Source organism: Toxorhynchites rutilus, chromosome 3 (assembly GCF_029784135.1).
Source record: "Toxorhynchites rutilus septentrionalis strain SRP chromosome 3, ASM2978413v1, whole genome shotgun sequence".
Lineage (NCBI taxonomy): Eukaryota > Metazoa > Arthropoda > Insecta > Diptera > Culicidae > Toxorhynchites > Toxorhynchites rutilus.
The window spans coordinates 220,637,142-220,649,423 of record NC_073746.1 but is presented as its reverse complement, the minus strand read 5'-3'; the positions used below and the strand labels follow the sequence as shown (position 1 = coordinate 220,649,423).

At 37.3% G+C, this 12,282-nt stretch overlaps 1 protein-coding gene across 1 annotated transcript in view; it reads left to right on the top strand.

Moving 5' to 3' along the window:
- The window catches only part of LOC129780364 (flotillin-2), a 384,914-nt gene that overhangs the window by 255,113 nt on the left and 117,519 nt on the right, over positions 1 to 12,282 (top strand). The window lies entirely within an intron of this gene.

The window sequence follows — 12,282 nt, the reverse complement described above, 5'->3', positions numbered from 1 at the left end:
CCATTTGAACTTTATTGTTGTGTTCAGACGCGAAACATTCAAAAAACAAAAATTCCGGTGTTTCATAACTATAGAACCAGATGGAAAAACTCTCACTCCTTTACAAAATTAACGTCAATTTCACATGAATTAGTTTTCAATCAGTAATCCATTCGGGGTGGTTTCGACCAAGTTGCGCCATATTGTAGTGTGTATCTCGTTCTACGCAGAAGATACTGCTCGTTTAAGCTATTCAAATCACTCATACTGCTCTACCCCCATCTCCCCTAGATGTAAGCTGCATCTAGGAGAGATGGGGGTAAGACGGACATGTTAAGGAAAACTTCAATTGTATCTTTGGAAACTTCATGTTTTCAAAAATTTAAAAGCAGTTTCTTACAGTTCAATATACTGGTTTTCGAAATAACTGACCAAATGTTTTATAAAAATGTGTTTTTCCATGTTTTTATTACTGAAAATAAAGCAAGCCGAAAAGTAGAACATTTTTATCGGTGCGGGTATAATAAACATGTAGTGGGGGGATATGGAGAGTGTTCATAATATACGAAGCGTAGAGGTTTATCGCTCGCGAGAGGAATCATTTTACTCTCTCTCAGTGTTTGTGCGTTCAGTAACTGAAATAGAACAAAAAGAGATAGCAATAGACCCATTCCCATGAGGTTATGCACCAGAGAACCAGATTTCAAATCTAGTTTTAGGAGAAAATTGAAAACGTTATTTGAATAAGCACTTGTTATATCATAATTTTTTTGTAACAAATTTAATTTTTATGCACCAACCTTTGAGAGAGACGAGTTTAAAAAACTACATAATTATATTTAAAATATTTTAGGTTTTCACTATTTTTATGTTTCTTGAGATATCTCCGCACATGCTTAACCAAACTTCAATGTCTATATACCATTGAGTGGGTGATTAAATGCTTATTTGAACAGCCGTGGGTAGCCCTACGTTTCATTCTGTAATTTATGAGAAACAAGCATTTGAAAAACAGGTATTTTGAAGCGTTGTCACGTCACAAAAATGGAGCATTTTTTTAGTTTATCAAATGAACATAGGTTCAAACATTTTTATACTTGGGTTTCACTGAGCAAACAATGAAGGTTAACCCTTTCACGACCACGGGGACGCCGATGTCCCAAGCAAAAATCATGGATTAATTAAATATTCACGTAACCATTGTAAATTATTTTTTTATTTTAATATTTCGGAATGTACCTTTTTATTATTTTTACTGGCAATACATAATAGCGACCATAGGGACATATTTGTGCCATAAATTTAACAAAAAAAAAGGTAAAAGTTTTTTGAATTTTTAGTATAAATTATGTTTTTAGGGTGCCTATTGATTCATAACATATAGCTAAATTGATTTAATAAGGTACCGTAACCTTATGGTCCTGAAAGGGTTAACAACCCACAAAATTTGGTTGAGATCGGTCCACAAATAGAGAAGTATCAACTGTCTCCAGAAGTTGTTGTCACGTCACGTAAAGTATACGATCCATTCCAGTGTGACGTAACAACATTTTGACTTACTACAAACACTTCTGTTTTGCTTTTCATGAATAAAGCACACAAAATTGAACGATGTTATAGTAAAATTGAGAAAATTTCCAATAATAATCATCAGTTGTAGAATATTCTATAGTTAAATTGACTTGTTGTCAGTCAGTTACTTTCGTGACGTGGCAACACCTGACTTTTTGCCGTTTGGGACTGTTGGACTGTTGATTAATTTAATTAATTACAGTTCCGTTTCAAAACATATGAATGATCTTTCTCCTATGTTCTATCAACAATATATGAACGAAGATTCCATAATCTATATATATAAAAATGGAGTGATGTCTGTCTGTCTGTCTGATTCTTATAGACTCGGAAACTACTGAACCGATCGACATGAAAATTGGTATGTAGGGGTTTTTGGGGCCGGGGAAGGTTTTCGTGATATTTTGAGACCCCTCCCCCCTCTCTAAGGGGGGGCTGCCATACAAATGAAACACAAATTTCTGCATTACTCGGAAATTAACCAAGCAAACGAAACCAAAGTTGGCATGTGAAAGTTTCAGGGTGCAATAAATGTTTCTATGATGGTTAGACAGTCCTTCCCCCACTCAAAGGGGGGGCTGCCATACAAATCAAACACAAATTTCTGCATTACTCGAGAATTAATCAAGCAAATGAAACCAAATTTGGCATGTGGAGGTTTTAGGACGCAATAAATGTTTCTATGGTGATAAGATACTCCTTCCCCCTCTCTTAGAGGGGGCTGCCATACAAATGAAACACAATTTTTTGCATTACTCGGAAATTAATCAATCAAACGAAACCAAAGTTGGCATGTGAAAGTTTTAGGGTGCAATAAATGTTCCTATGATGGTTAGACAGTCCTTCCCCCACTCAAAGGGGGGGCTGCCATACAAATGAAACACAAATTTCTGCATTACTCGAGAATTAATCAAGCAAATGAAACCAAATTTGGCATGTGGAGGTTTTAGGATGCAATAAATGTTTCTATGGTGTTAAGATACTCCTTCCCCCTCTCTTAGAGGGGGCTGCCGTACAAATGAAACACAAATTTTTGCATTACCCGAGAATTAATCAAGCAAATTAACCCCTCCCCCCTCTCTTAGGGGTGGCTGCCATACAAATAAAATACAAATTTCTGCATTACTCGAGAATTAATCAAGTAAATGGGCGGGACGAAGTTTGCCGGGTTAGCTAGTATAATATATAATCTTATTTCAACTTCCGGTTTGCTGATGGTAGTATTGAATGCTAAAAAAAAAAGGAAACCCCATACGATATGGGCTTACCAGCGGAAGTCGAATATCGTATTCCGATGCCATTTTGGTATCGATGATGGTGATTTCCGGTTCGTTAAAAACGGATATAAAAGACCGGGAATGGTATGAAGTCCCACAATACGATCGTGAATGGTAATGTTGGCATATATCCATGGGTGCGCGGAGAGGAACAAAAAAAAGAATAATGTTTGATAGAGAGAGATAGAATTTAAGTGAGAGGATAATGTTTGAATGGAAAGAACTTAGCCTTAGAGCGACATGTGTGGAGTTATACAAAGAAAGTGCACATACAAATGCACACGCAAACATCAACAATCAACGATCAAAGTCATCGTCAAAGTCAAAGTCATCTTCAACACGCAAACATAAACGCCCTTGCACAGGTATGTGCGCGGATACATACAAAGTCAAATGCGTTCCCCCTGTAGTGAGCGCCACTCGATGAATCAGGATTGTACTAGCCATTGATGGCAACGCCAGAGTGAACGTATTAAACAATCACGATATAAAAACTGAAGTTCGGTTGAGGACCACCCCGACTTTTCCCAAATAAAGACATACTGTGTATTACAGGTAACAGGTAGATTCAATTTATATAGCTTATTTTGATGAACATACCATAAGCATTTAAAATTGCCTTGTTTCGCAATGTTGACAATCTAACAGAACATTGAACTCATTTTGCATACAGGTCAAAAATATTTCTTCTCTGTTTATGAAGCAATGAAAATGGCGCTAAAACGCTAAAATGAAGAGAGCCAGAAAAAAGTCCCCATGCTAGCAAATTGTCAGCGTTATGATACCTTTCATTTGATACTACTGAAAATTCGATAGGACCTACCGTTCCTGAGATACATAGAGGATTCAGGATCACCGGTCACGTTAGGACCACATTCCCTTGTAGGATGGACCTTTAAAAGGGGAATGTAAGAGGTATTCAGAGTAATAAAAACATAAAAATAGTACATAGCTTGCAACAATACGGTGAAATTCTTATTAAATACAACTTATTGATTGTGTGACGTGACAACGCTTCGTGGAGACTGTTTATTCGCACAGAGCGCGTTGTCACGTCACAAAATGCATGCCGTAAAAATGCATGTCCTTACCAGTTTTTCGAAAAACTGAGTATACTGGAATCTACGTTCATCTTTCATTGACAAATCATAGAACAAAGTTTATTTGTATGTTTTGAAACGGAACTGAAAAAACAACATCAAAATTCGGAACCCACAAAAAGACAGGTGTTGTCACGTCACAAAAGTATTGGGTTGGCAACAAGCGAATTCAACTGCAAAATATTCTCCAACTGAAGATTCTTGTACGAAATTTTCTTTAAAATCGTTCACCATTTGGAAATCGTATGATTTATACATGAAAACGAGAAAAAACCTGTTTTTAGTGAGTCAAACTATTGTCACGTCTGATTCTTATAGACTCGGAAACTACTGAACCGATCGACATGAAAATTGGTATGTAGGGGTTTTTGGGGCCGGGGAAGGTTTTCGTGATATTTTGAGACCCCTCCCCCCTCTCTAAGGGGGGGCTGCCTTACAAATGAAACACAAATTTCTGCATTACTCGGAAATTAACCAAGCAAACGAACCCAAAGTTGGCATGTGAAAGTTTTAGGGTGCAATAAATGTTTCTATGATGGTTAGACAGTCCTTCCCCCACTCAAAGGGGGGGCTGCCATACAAATGAAACACAAATCTCTGCATTACTCGAGAATTAATCAAGCAAATGAAACCAAATTTGGCATGTGGAGGTTTTAGGACGCAATAAATGTTTCTATGGTGATAAGATACTCCTTCCCCCTCTCTTAGAGGGGGCTGCCATACAAATGAAACACAATTTTTTGCATTACTCGGAAATTAATCAATCAAACGAAACCAAAGTTGGCATGTGAAAGTTTTAGGGTGCAATAAATGTTCCTATGATGGTTAGACAGTCCTTCCCCCACTCAAAGGGGGGGCTGCCATACAAATGAAACACAAATTTCTGCATTACTCGAGAATTAATCAAGCAAATGAAACCAAATTTGGCATGTGGAGGTTTTAGGATGCAATAAATGTTTCTATGGTGTTAAGATACTCCTTCCCCCTCTCTTAGAGGGGGCTGCCGTACAAATGAAACACAAATTTTTGCATTACCCGAGAATTAATCAAGCAAATTAAACCAAATTAGGCATATGGAAACTTTAGGGTGCAATGAATGTTTCTATGGTGGTTAGATACCCCTCCCCCCTCTCTTAGGGGTGGCTGCCATACAAATAAAACACAAATTTCTGCATTACTCGAGAATTAATCAAGTAAATGGGCGGAAGTAAATTGCCGGGTTAGCTAGTATAATATATAATCTTATTTCAACTTCCGGTTTGCTGATGGTAGTATTGAATGCTAAAAAAAAAGGAAACCCCATACGATATGGGCTTACCAGCGGAAGTCGAATATCGTATTCCGATGCCATTTTGGTATCGATGATGGTGATTTCCGGTTCGTTAAAAACGGATATGAAAGACCGGGAATGGTATGAAGTCCCACAATACGATCGTGAATGGTAATGTTGGCATATATCCATGGGTGCGCGAAGAGGAACAAAAAAAAGAATAATGTTTGATAGAGAGAGATAGAATTTAAGTGAGAGGATAATGTTTGAATGGAAAGAACTTAGCCTTAGAGCGACATGTGTGGAGTTATACAAAGAAAGTGCACATACAAATGCACACGCAAACATCAACAATCAACGATCAAAGTCATCGTCAAAGTCAAAGTCATCTTCAACACGCAAACATAAACGCCCTTGCACAGGTATGTGCGCGGATACATACAAAGTCAAATGCGTTCCCCCTGTAGTGAGCGCCACTCGATGAATCAGGATTGTACTAGCCATTGATGGCAACGCCAGAGTGAACGTATTAAACAATCACGATATAAAAACTGAAGTTCGGTTGAGGACCACCCCGACTTTTCCCAAATAAAGACATACTGTGTATTACAGGTAACAGGTAGATTCAATTTATATAGCTTATTTTGATGAACATACCATAAGCATTTAAAATTGCCTTGTTTCGCAATGTTGACAATCTAACAGAACATTGAACTCATTTTGCATACAGGTCAAAAATATTTCTTCTCTGTTTATGAAGCAATGAAAATGGCGCTAAAACGCTAAAATGAAGAGAGCCAGAAAAAAGTCCCCATGCTAGCAAATTGTCAGCGTTATGATACCTTTCATTTGATACTACTGAAAATTCGATAGGACCTACCGTTCCTGAGATACATAGAGGATTCAGGATCACCGGTCACGTTAGGACCACATTCCCTTGTAGGATGGACCTTTAAAAGGGGAATGTAAGAGGTATTCAGAGTAATAAAAACATAAAAATAGTACATAGCTTGCAACAATACGGTGAAATTCTTATTAAATACAACTTATTGATTGTGTGACGTGACAACGCTTCGTGGAGACTGTTTATTCGCACAGAGCGCGTTGTCACGTCACAAAATGCATGCCGTAAAAATGCATGTCCTTACCAGTTTTTCGAAAAACTGAGTATACTGGAATCTACGTTCATCTTTCATTGACAAATCATAGAACAAAGTTTATTTGTATGTTTTGAAACGGAACTGAAAAAACAACATCAAAATTCGGAACCCACAGAAAGACAGGTGTTGTCACGTCACAAAAGTATTGGGTTGGCAACAAGCGAATTCAACTGCAAAATATTCTCCAACTGAAGATTCTTGTACGAAATTTTCTTTAAAATCGTTTACCATTTGGAAATCGTATGATTTATACATGAAAACGAGAAAAAACCTGTTTTTAGTGAGTCAAACTATTGTCACGTCTGATTCTTATAGACTCGGAAACTACTGAACCGATCGACATGAAAATTGGTATGTAGGGGTTTTTGGGGCCGGGGAAGGTTTTCGTGATATTTTGAGACCCCTCCCCCCTCTCTAAGGGGGGGCTGCCTTACAAATGAAACACAAATTTCTGCATTACTCGGAAATTAACCAAGCAAACGAACCCAAAGTTGGCATGTGAAAGTTTTAGGGTGCAATAAATGTTTCTATGATGGTTAGACAGTCCTTCCCCCACTCAAAGGGGGGGCTGCCATACAAATGAAACACAAATCTCTGCATTACTCGAGAATTAATCAAGCAAATGAAACCAAATTTGGCATGTGGAGGTTTTAGGACGCAATAAATGTTTCTATGGTGATAAGATACTCCTTCCCCCTCTCTTAGAGGGGGCTGCCATACAAATGAAACACAATTTTTTGCATTACTCGGAAATTAATCAATCAAACGAAACCAAAGTTGGCATGTGAAAGTTTTAGGGTGCAATAAATGTTCCTATGATGGTTAGACAGTCCTTCCCCCACTCAAAGGGGGGGCTGCCATACAAATGAAACACAAATTTCTGCATTACTCGAGAATTAATCAAGCAAATGAAACCAAATTTGGCATGTGGAGGTTTTAGGATGCAATAAATGTTTCTATGGTGTTAAGATACTCCTTCCCCCTCTCTTAGAGGGGGCTGCCGTACAAATGAAACACAAATTTTTGCATTACCCGAGAATTAATCAAGCAAATTAAACCAAATTAGGCATATGGAAACTTTAGGGTGCAATGAATGTTTCTATGGTGGTTAGATACCCCTCCCCCCTCTCTTAGGGGTGGCTGCCATACAAATAAAACACAAATTTCTGCATTACTCGAGAATTAATCAAGTAAATGGGCGGAAGTAAATTGCCGGGTTAGCTAGTATAATATATAATCTTATTTCAACTTCCGGTTTGCTGATGGTAGTATTGAATGCTAAAAAAAAAAGGAAACCCCATACGATATGGGCTTACCAGCGGAAGTCGAATATCGTATTCCGATGCCATTTTGGTATCGATGATGGTGATTTCCGGTTCGTTAAAAACGGATATGAAAGACCGGGAATGGTATGAAGTCCCACAATACGATCGTGAATGGTAATGTTGGCATATATCCATGGGTGCGCGAAGAGGAACAAAAAAAAGAATAATGTTTGATAGAGAGAGATAGAATTTAAGTGAGAGGATAATGTTTGAATGGAAAGAACTTAGCCTTAGAGCGACATGTGTGGAGTTATACAAAGAAAGTGCACATACAAATGCACACGCAAACATCAACAATCAACGATCAAAGTCATCGTCAAAGTCAAAGTCATCTTCAACACGCAAACATAAACGCCCTTGCACAGGTATGTGCGCGGATACATACAAAGTCAAATGCGTTCCCCCTGTAGTGAGCGCCACTCGATGAATCAGGATTGTACTAGCCATTGATGGCAACGCCAGAGTGAACGTATTAAACAATCACGATATAAAAACTGAAGTTCGGTTGAGGACCACCCCGACTTTTCCCAAATAAAGACATACTGTGTATTACAGGTAACAGGTAGATTCAATTTATATAGCTTATTTTGATGAACATACCATAAGCATTTAAAATTGCCTTGTTTCGCAATGTTGACAATCTAACAGAACATTGAACTCATTTTGCATACAGGTCAAAAATATTTCTTCTCTGTTTATGAAGCAATGAAAATGGCGCTAAAACGCTAAAATGAAGAGAGCCAGAAAAAAGTCCCCATGCTAGCAAATTGTCAGCGTTATGATACCTTTCATTTGATACTACTGAAAATTCGATAGGACCTACCGTTCCTGAGATACATAGAGGATTCAGGATCACCGGTCACGTTAGGACCACATTCCCTTGTAGGATGGACCTTTAAAAGGGGAATGTAAGAGGTATTCAGAGTAATAAAAACATAAAAATAGTACATAGCTTGCAACAATACGGTGAAATTCTTATTAAATACAACTTATTGATTGTGTGACGTGACAACGCTTCGTGGAGACTGTTTATTCGCACAGAGCGCGTTGTCACGTCACAAAATGCATGCCGTAAAAATGCATGTCCTTACCAGTTTTTCGAAAAACTGAGTATACTGGAATCTACGTTCATCTTTCATTGACAAATCATAGAACAAAGTTTATTTGTATGTTTTGAAACGGAACTGAAAAAACAACATCAAAATTCGGAACCCACAAAAAGACAGGTGTTGTCACGTCACAAAAGTATTGGGTTGGCAACAAGCGAATTCAACTGCAAAATATTCTCCAACTGAAGATTCTTGTACGAAATTTTCTTTAAAATCGTTTACCATTTGGAAATCGTATGATTTATACATGAAAACGAGAAAAAACCTGTTTTTAGTGAGTCAAACTATTGTCACGTCACGCTGGAATGGGTCAATATAAAAAAGAAAGATGCAATTATTTCAATAATATAAATTTACCACTGACGAATGAATTTACTTTTCAGTACATACCTAATATCGCTTCTCTGTCAACTCACAAACTGAAATATAACCATCGACGAATTCAATTTTGCAATTAAACCACTCAAAATCTTACCCGCGGCTCCCCTACTATTCGTACGATCACTCATGATAAGTTCTTGATACAGTTTCGATCTAGTAAACGAGCTTACCAGCGGATTTCAATAATATAAATTTACCACTGACGAATGAATTTACTTTTCAGTACATACCTAATATCGCTTCTCTGTCAACTCACAAACTGAAATATAACCAAAATCTTACCCGCGGCTCCCCTACTATTCGTACGATCACTCATGATAAGTTCTTGATACAGTTTCGATCTAGTAAACGAGCTTACCAGCGGATTTCAATAACATAAATTTACCACTGACGAATGAATTTACTTTTCAGTACATACCTAATATCGCTTCTCTGTCAACTCACAAACTGAAATATAACCATCGACGAATTCAATTTTGCAATTAAACCACTCAAAATCTTACCCGCGGCTCCCCTACTATTCGTACGATCACTCATGATAAGTTCTTGATACAGTTTCGATCTAGTAAACGAGCTTACCAGTCTAGAATCTGAAGCCCCTATTCAATAAACCATGCATTGACTTTCCGGATGTTATGAATTAATAAAAAACTACCCAATTATCACGGTGTTTTTGATCCAAAACAGAAGAAAATGATTCTGAAGTACTCCATTGCAGAAGTGCAATGTACATTGTACATTGGTGTTGATGAAAAGCTATCTGAACCGAACCGTATTGAAATTATATTCCTTAAGTCATCAAACTGCCTCCTGCAAAATTACGAGTTGAAAAATTACATGACACGTTCCGTAAGTCCTTCCAATATGAAGAAATTCTATTCAAGTTGAATTTCTTTTTATCAGAGAAGTTTCCCTGAAATAGTAAAACCCATGGCATTAGCTTCCAAATTAGTTTTCGGACCCACAGCTTTGGAGATGGTATTTTTATGGTGTGGGGAGAATTTTCTCAAAATGGCCTGGTTTAGGTAGTTTACCATCAACGCGAATGAACAGTCAGAAGTGCAAAGAAGTGCTTTAGAATCATTTACTACTGTTCTTACATAGAAAACAATATGATAATTGGGTAATTTTGCCTCAATTCACAAAATCTGGAAAGTTAGAGCATGGTTTGATGAATAAGGGCTTCGGATTCTGGACCTGCAGTTTGTTTACCAGATTAAAACCCTATCAATAACATATGAGGAGTGATCGTACGAATAGTAGATGCAACTTACAAGCAGTATGAGTGATTTGAAGTGCTTAAGCGAACAGTATCCTCTGCGCAGAACGAGAAGCATACTAAACGATCGATAGTTCGACGTTCCTCAAACCGTTTGAATGGATTGATCCAGTCCAAAGACACGTTGTTTTTTTCACTGCGAGAAGGCATCCAATAAGTGCATCCTTCTCCCTCCAGTCTTTATAAAATTGAATCCGTTGTCTCGGTATGCTTGTAAATGGCTATTTTCATCAATAAGATAAAAAATTCAGCTCTATTACAACTGATGTACTAAATAAGCCTAATAATATATACAGATAGGATAAAAAAAATAATAAAAGTTTTCGGAAGTTTGTAGCCAAATTTATTGCCGTTCATAATAAAAGTCATTAATTTCTAAAAAAAAAACGCTCACGAATGTTTTTTTTTCTTCGAGGAACTTCAAAAGAAGTTGCCTCGAAAGAATTGAGAATTGAAGTTGTCCTTTTTGGGTTTTATCTATGTATAAAAAAGTGCAAAAACGCTCCACGTATTTCAGAAGACAGCCTAGAGCAATTTTGAAAAAAAGAACCAGAAACAATTTGTTGACTAATATATTTGAATCCAAAAAGCTTAAATTTAGCCAACTTCGAAGAGAGTCGCGAAACATTCATTCTTGAGTGGTCTGAAATGGCAAACTGCAAACGGATTGAACAACGAAAGTAGGCTGCTGAATGATTCATTGGCAGATTTTCGCGAATCACTCATGAGAAAGGCCGTTGGCTAACTAATGGTCACCATTGTCCACTAGCAACGTACCTTTTTTCCCACGCTTGTTTTATACGATGGGGCGATTTTTTCTTATTGAACGAAAGTAATGTGGTTATTCGGCGCAGAATTAGGTGTCCGTGGGTTACGGGTCAAATGTTGAAATCATCAAACTTTTTCGATTCTTATCTGTTTCATTTTGTGATTAAGAGCGATTTCTAATATGACTGAAACTATACATACACACACATTTAACTCAATGTATACCTATGAAATGTATAATTAATCGAACAGTGCTTGACATTGCCAACGATTGGACAAGAATTGGACTGCTTCTTCATTAAGATGATAAACAAGCAATCAACCAAGAATATCAGCTGAAATTTTTTTTTTTTTTCATAAAAAGGGTCCTTTTGGAAAACTAACGGTCATTTCAAATTATCGGCTTTGATAAAAGCCATTTGGGAGCCTTGCCGCCACTATCATCCGGTCGATAGATAGTCGACTGAAGAATCATGAATAAAGCGTTCCGTAGCACTGTCACCATTAATTCACATTTGTTAACACTTAACATACCATAACCGGTTTTTTGATCGGTTATGAATTTTAGGATTAAAAATGAACATCGACAATATACAATTTTCATGAATTTAAATAATGTTAATGATTGAGTTTCTCCCTGATAACTAATAGTTCATGATTCAATCAGGAAATATAAAACCCTATTCATTATGGAGAAAGCTATATATTGAGCGTTTGGTATGTTTCATGTTAACCACCACAATCTACCATTGGCAACATATGTAAACAACAATGTGTGCATGTGAAGCAAAAATACAGAAGCACCCTCAGCCAGACGACATGATAATCGACGGATAACAGCACGGTAGCGGAGGCTCGCGGTTCTCCGATGGAAACGTTCCTCTTGACCAGGGACTCTCAAACTATTTTGAGCAAGAGACCCCTTTTTCAGAATTTAGTTGTACCATCGACCCCTATAGCAAAATTATTCAAAAAAATTATCTCTATCCTATTCATACAAAATACTTACCAATGCAAAAATTTGCTATTGCTATTGCTGATGTTGAAAGGGATTACTTTGCT